Here is a 7,679-nt window from a genome sequence, read left to right on the forward strand (position 1 = left end):
CACCCTGTAGACCCTTACCTAAAAATATATATAAAGAGGTAAATCAGAAATTAGCAGCTAAGAAGATCAGACATGGTTAATTCTGTTTCAAATCCTGACCAACCTTCAGGTTCTCAAGAAAGATTGGCCTAGAAAAAATGCTATGTGTTTCACTTTGTTAACTGGGTGTGAGTTTGTCCAGGTATTTCTAGTGTAGGCCTCTCCAAACTGGACTGCAATTCTTATCCTTTTCAGAAGTGCTGGCCATATCAAACTTCATGTACTCTTCAAATGCCCCAGACAAGGGTCATGCTATACTAACCTGTGTGTGGGCAGTGACCCCCGTAGATCTGAGGAGGGGTGGGTGGTCTCCGGGTGCACCTACTGCTTACCCCCTGCTGAGTGTCAAAGGCTCTGTCCTCATTTGTTTTTTCCAAGAGAAATTAGTTCTCTTGATTTTTGAATACAGAAATCTCCCTTAAGTCAACAAGAATTTATCATCACGTGCACTTCACTTCAGCAACTGATGGAAGTTTGCTTCCGGTCATCTGTGGTAGACCTGGGGCCCATCAGACTTCACCAGGACACCACTCAGGCACCTTGCGGTCACCTTCACCTAGCCTGGGGTGGCCACTCAAGTCTTCTCTGCTTCAGGCTTTTGTGGATGCCTCCCTCTTAGCCGGGAAAACACAGGTCATTCTCCCCAGGGCCACCTTTAAGCAATGAGTGAAAGGAGCTGGTGGATCCAGGTTCCAGCAGCGCTGGCCTCTAGTCTGACACCTGTGATACAGGTTCTAGGTCATGGCTTGGGGAAACCCACTGAATTCAAGTTGCCCACACTGCTAACCTAACAGCTTACTCACTTAGACTTTACTGGTATGGCTTTCTCTGCTCTGATTCTACTTCTTAGAATCATTTTATCAACAAGACACCTGCACGCAAAGTCTGCGCTAGGGGAACCCAGTCACCCATCGGCTAGACGCCTTTCCAGGCTACTTCCATGCTGAAGGCTTCTTGACTAAATCTTACCTGTTTCTTAAGACTCTGCCTCAAGAGCAATTCCTCTGGGAGTCTTCTGTGACCCTTCCTTTCTCCCAGTGCTCTGGGGTCCTCTGCACTGGTCCCTAATTCCCATACTTTCTGCATTCATAAACTGTAAGCTCCAAAAGAGAAAGCACTGGCTCTTTCTCGCTGCACTCCCAAGTACTGTGCTCAATTTGTAGAATAAACGGAAAGCCATCAGGAGCAGTGAACTTCTAATATCAACACTAACATGTTCATCTAATCCTAAAAACAGTGTTGGCACTATTCCATGAACAGGAAGCTGGGCCTGGGCACCAGTGAAGTCACAGGATGCCTGCAGTACACAGGGAGGCTGCATGCCCAACATCAGCACGTCTCCTAAGGGCAGGATGTGCTGCAGACTTGCAGTTTCTCCACCCCGACTCCCAAGAGCACAGCCAAGCCGCTTGGGGACAGGCAGGCCGACGGGCGAGGGCAGCTCCTTGGCTCTCCTCAATTCTAAGCGGTCTCCTCTTCAGCTTCTCAGGCACATGGTGAACAGAAACCTGAATCCATTCACAAATGACTTCAGACAAGTTCTTGCTCTTTTCAATTTCAGCTCATATTTTTTCAAGCACAATTAGGGTCTCCCGTTTTTCAGATTCACTTCATCATGCTATGCAGCTTCTCTGAACAAGTGCAAAATGTCAGTCACAGCTTGGGTCACGTTTCTGTTCACTAATTCCACCCCATGTCTTACTTTTGAGTCAATTTTTCTTTTGTTAAGATTGGCAACTAGGGCCGGGGAGATGGCTCTGTGGAATAAGCACTTCCCTGGCAAGTGCAAGGGCCTGAGTTCAATCCCCGGTTCCGCAAAAAAAAAAAAAAAAAAAAGATTGGCAACTACACCTTCCTCTTGGTTAATCAGTAATCTCGAAAATCCCATTAGATTACTAGAGATAGAGCATCCTTAATGCCAAAATCTAAACTCTTGGTATGCTGTGGAATGCCAAACATTTTGAGCCACAGGATACAGTTCAGTGTAAAATTCTACTTGTTTCATGAACAAAATTAATTTTAAAATATTACGGAAAAATCACCACCAGGTTATGTGTGCGTGAGCGTATACGGACATAATGGAGTCCACCACACGCTTGCACCCCTGCACACAACAGCTCATTACGCTTACACAAGCATCCCCAAATCTGAGCAAATGACAAGTCTGAAAAGCTTGTCCCAAGCATACCTGACAGGCAGTCGGATTCCAGAAAATAATTATGTCAGGAAAAAAAATCAAAATATATTTATTTCAATAGCATCCAATGCAACAGGAAATTAGAGGTGATAGGTCAGAAAATTTCAAGGAATTCAATCTCACATCAGACACAAACCAAACTTACCATGCACTAAGTGGCTTATTACTAAACAGAGTGTTATAAAGGTTAACACAACTGAACTTAGTAACCAAATGCCACTGCACTACCACAAGACTTAATTTTGTTTTCAGTGCTTGGCACTGAACCCAAGACTTTGGTCCTGAGCTGTTTCCCCAATCTTTTTGAGACTTAGCTAAGTTGCTAAATTGCCCAGGGAGGGCTTGAATTTACAACCCTCTTGCCTCCACCAGAGCACTGGAATTACAGGCATGAGTCACACATTCAAATTCCAGATTTTTTTTAATAGCTTACACAAACCCTGGCCTGGTGGCACAATCCTGTAATTCTAGCACTTGGGAGGCTGAGGCAGGAGAATCATTGCAAGTTCAAGGCCAGCCTGAACTGCATAGCGAGACTGTCTCAAAAAGACAAAAAGATAGCCTCTACATTAAAAAAAAATGACCCAGATTTACAGAGTTGGACACAAAACCTAAGAAAGTTTTGTAAACCGAGTGTTTCAATTTTAGAACCACCCTGTGGACACAAGCCTTTAAAAACCATGAAAACAAACAATGCACGCTTACAGCTTAGCTTACTTACCAGCTGTGAAAGCACTTTGAATCCTGATGTGAAGATGACTTCTCTATTACACAGAAACCACAGCTGGAGGATGAAGACTTGGTGCAGACGACCCAAGTTCTTTCCTGATCAACACTGTCACCAAGCTACAACTAAACCCTGCTGCCAAGGACAGGCGAGAATGTTTGCAGCCCACCAAATGACTCATTAAATGAGAAACTCACTGCATCAACTAATACTAAAAATGGACTATCGATCCAGAGTCCACTTACTCAAAGTGTGTTCACCTACTTCCTGGAGGAGGTTGAACCCAGGGGAGTTACACTTCCAGTCCTCTAAAGGGTTTTGAGAGAGATCTTGCTAATTGCCCAGGCTAGGCTCAAACTTGTGGTCCTCCTGTCTCAGCCTCCTAGAACGTTGGAATTACAGGCATGCATCGCTGTACCCAGTCCATATTTACTTGTAGAGAGGACAGGGCTAATTAAACGGCTTGCACTCATAAGAAGTTATCAAAAATGGGCTCTATATTTAAAAAAAACCTAAGCACTGTACAAAATTTCCTCCCAGAATAGCTAACACAGCTGATAAACCACATACACCCTCTCCTCACAGTGTATAAAACATCCTGATTTCGTCCTAAATGAACAGATACAACAGGCCCATGTCCTACTGCCTGCTGCGCTGTACTTTTGGGGTCCATCTGCTCACCCTGGCAAGGCATATACACGTTATGGTACAGGGAGAGCCTGAGCCCCAGAGGGTGTCCCTGGCCCAGAGAAAGAACTGGCACTCAATCTCAACGCAGATCCTGAAGCCATTTTTGTTGGACTTTTTTTTTTTTTTTTAACGTGTTTAGTACAGGGTCTACAGGGTGTACAGGGTCTCGCTACCTAGATGGGACGCACAGTGATCCTGTTTTCAGCCTCCCAAGCGCTAGGATTACAGGTGGCACCACCACGCTGTCTCAATCACCATCTCAGCGCACACTGGTGGTGGAGCCGACACAGCTTATGGTGCCGGAGATCAAACCCCAGTCCCTGCGCTCTGCCTAAGCAGAAGCTTTAGTCCGCTGAGCTATCTGGCCGGCCCTGGACTTAAAATTTTAAAAAGTACTCATCTGCCAATTGTGCTGAGCAAAGCCTGAATATATACAGCATGTTTCACTTGATGGGGATGTGACATTCTGGGAAATCCAGTCATGGACCATTTGTGCTAGAGCACAGGTCAAGCCCTGACTTAGGGCCGCCATTCCACCGGTGCATTCTAGACCTGTATGGGCTGTGTTAGACTGCTGCTGGTACAATGTGGCACACTGATTTAACTTTTTTTTCTTTAAACTTTTTAAGGCAGCCTTAGAGTTCAGAAGCTAACTGGACACCTGTTAGACCTGACAGGGAAACAATGTCCACGTTCTCAATCGAGCACCAGGAAAAAGATGACGAAACAAAGATTTTCAGACTCCTAGAGGTACATTTTAAAAAAATTATCTTTATTTAGGTTTCTGATTCAGCACATGTATCAAAGACTAATCAACATAAAGTAAAGAAGACATTAATTGGAAGTCTTACATCTCTCTAAACTCCGACGGAGAATGTCAAGTTGCCACTATCACCAGAACTCCAACCTAGTCAAGTTGTAGACAAGCTACCAGGACCACCACACAGCGCGCACAGAGACGCAGAGGCGAAAGGCATGCTAGCAGCTGGCTCGCTTCTCGTCGACGTCTTGCTGCTTGACAGTCCACTCCTGCATCCCAGGCTAAGTTACACATGAAGTCCAGAGAAGACTCGGGGTCAATCTGACCAGATACTCTTCTAGAGGAATGTATTCTTAACCTGTTGTGCCCGCAACTCTGCTTCTGCCAGGAATGAAGTTCGGACTGAGATGTACAATACAATCTAGATGAGGTGCAGACTAAGTCAACAACTGAAGTTGAGCAGTAACCCGAGTTAAGGCATGAATCCACACACGCACACGTGCACACACCGCACCCACGCTAGCATGAACGAAGGACACCTTCCACTGCCGACTGAGAGGCAACCTGGGTGTGCAGCTAGGAACTGCTGAGCATTCTGGGAAATGCTTGCAGTAACATTATGCTAACATGTGCAGAAGAGAGAGAAAAAAAGGGGAGAGGGGTAAAACAGACAAATCCAAAACCTAGACACCCCTTAACCTCTCTTACAATGGCTCCTGAGCATAGAACTCATAGCAGCGTCCGTGGCTGGCTCTGTCATAATTTGGAAATAAAAGTTTGTCTCACTATTTCTTTGGTAGCCATCACTACAAAGTTTTCAGTGTTGGTTAACTCTAAGACAAGTATTAGACCGAAGATTGACTTACACAGCATGTCTTCTGCACTGTTGAAAGTACCCCACTCTCAGAGCACAAGTTCTATGCTTTTTCTTGCCTTATGGTGCACTCTTCTAAAACACAAGGCTTTGTGCAGGGAAAAGCTCACGTCTACCTACTGGAAGGGCAATACAGATTCTATTTTCCTACAATTGAACAATGAACAAAAAGTCACGGTATCAATTATTTCTAGCCGGATCAGTTAAGAAGCCAATTGCAAAGGCACAGCAGTGCTTGGTGTCAAAGCCACATGCTGGTCACACATTCATTCCTGATTGCTAGTCAGTATCTCAGGAGCTCAGAATTTGAAACTCCTTCCCATCAGAAAAGGAGTACGTTCAACTAATCTAAAACTCTTCCATCTGCCAGATTTCTAGAATTCCGTCTACAATGCCAGCATGCTTGACAAGAGAGAAAGCAGTTCAGTTCAGAGCCCAGAGGCATCAGGTATTAAGTTAATTTGGTTCTGTAGAAAGGCATGATGACCTGGCCACTGAGGACTTCTCCTATTAGCAGCACAGCGGTAGCCAAGGGTCTCAGTCAGCCGAGCGAGACAGAAAGTAAAGCGACTGAAGCTACTGTTGCTCCACCTGCCTGCACGGTGGTTGATTTACAAGGCCCTCCTGGGACTGATTCAGGGTCGGCCTGGACAGGCTGGCAAGAGACGAGTAGGACCCACGTCCAGCTCCTCTGTGAAGCATCCAACGCAGGGAAGTCAGTTTCCCACACGTAAGGAGCGTCCTGCCTCTCGCAGGCTCAGGACCCGAGGATGGCCAGGCCCTGGAGGATAAGCCATTGTCAAGAAATTGTCCTAGCAGGTACTGCTCAAAGGCTACAGGCTCCACATGAGGTCATAAAACACCTACAAATGACACGGTACATCATAAATTCAAAATAGTAGTGTTTGTTCTATCAGTTCTGAATGTCTGCGGAGAGAGGCAACTAGATTTGTGTTGAGAAAGTGCAGTTTAAAGGAGCAGTGTTTTGTTCTGAAGCAAAATGACGGGCCTGGGGGACCAGCAGCACATCGCCAAAGGCTGAAGGTCAAGAACTTCTCTCTAGAAGGCATCTGGTACGGACTGTTTGTTCACTCCAAGTGCTTTTCCACTCACCATATGGCAATGTTTTTAACTTTGTGCTTTCAGGAGATAGATAAACTGATAGGAGACCAAGACAAGATCATTGCATTATGGACTTTCTTGGGTACCAGATACCAACCAACAGCATTGAAATCTACAATCTCAGAAAAGATTCTTGTAAACATATACCATAGTTCTCCTACAAGAGAAACTAAGAACTGTACCGTGAAGGCAACGCTGGCTTGCCTTGCTTCAGAGTGCCTTGGGATGGGCAGGGTACCGGCGGGGTCGGAGAGCTGTGCCAGACACCCCAGGTTTGACAGGACCCAGCATATCAAAAGCCTAAAGCCTCAATAACAAATGTCAAAGTCCTTCCCCACATTTGAGAACTGTACTATGGTTACGTACATTACATACACATCATAAATAAAAATTTTTTAGACCAATACTTTCTTTCTAACAATTGAAGGGGACATTCTCAGTTTGGGGGCAGAAGCAGGAAGAGGCAAAAATAAAAATAAAAGTAAAATCCTACTGTTGCTTTTACTCTCGATTCTTAAAACGCTAACCAGACACTATGACCCCATAACACTTTTTTCATTCTGTTAATTCTTAAATATGCATTCGAAGGCAAAAATGGAGATTTCTATACTGTACAATGTCAAATATCTACAATGTCATGGTTCCTTATTTTTAGGAGTGTGTTCCATAAGGAGTTAGCTATTAGAGATGGCTATCACAAAACATGAAGTCTTAAAAATTACTGATAAATTAATTTTCAATTCTCTGATTATATTCAACAGATACACGTTCTCATCATAAAATATACATTCTCTAGTAAGTTATTTTCATCCACAGCATATGTAAATATGCAAACACAGGTGGCAAAATCACTTTACTACCAAAGTACAAAACAACTGCCGAAAAACAAAAAGAGATGCTGCAAGAATTAAGAAGGGGTGGCTTCAAGTGGCCCGCTTGGAGGCGAGGCCACGCAGCTTATTCCTGCTACAGGCATGGAAGTGATGTACTCAGAACACACTCCTCTGTAGGCGGCCTGCTGACGCCGTGAGACCATCAGGCATCCACGCTGAGTCGCTGCCTACCTTCCATCCTCTGCGCTTCCTGTCAAGCAACACAGTAGTCTGTGGCCAGTACGCCAAGACATCCCTATGACGTCCACCTCAAATAGGACTTTCTAATCTCACTTTACACCCCTAAACCAGCTGTTCAAACTTTATCTCAGGAGAACACAAACGAGAACCAAAGGTGAGATCACCTGGTTTTGTTACAATCATGACGGGGTCCTCCA

Source organism: Octodon degus, unplaced genomic scaffold, assembly GCF_000260255.1.
Source record: "Octodon degus isolate 3935 unplaced genomic scaffold, OctDeg1.0 scaffold00240, whole genome shotgun sequence".
In the NCBI taxonomy this organism is placed as follows: domain Eukaryota; kingdom Metazoa; phylum Chordata; class Mammalia; order Rodentia; family Octodontidae; genus Octodon; species Octodon degus.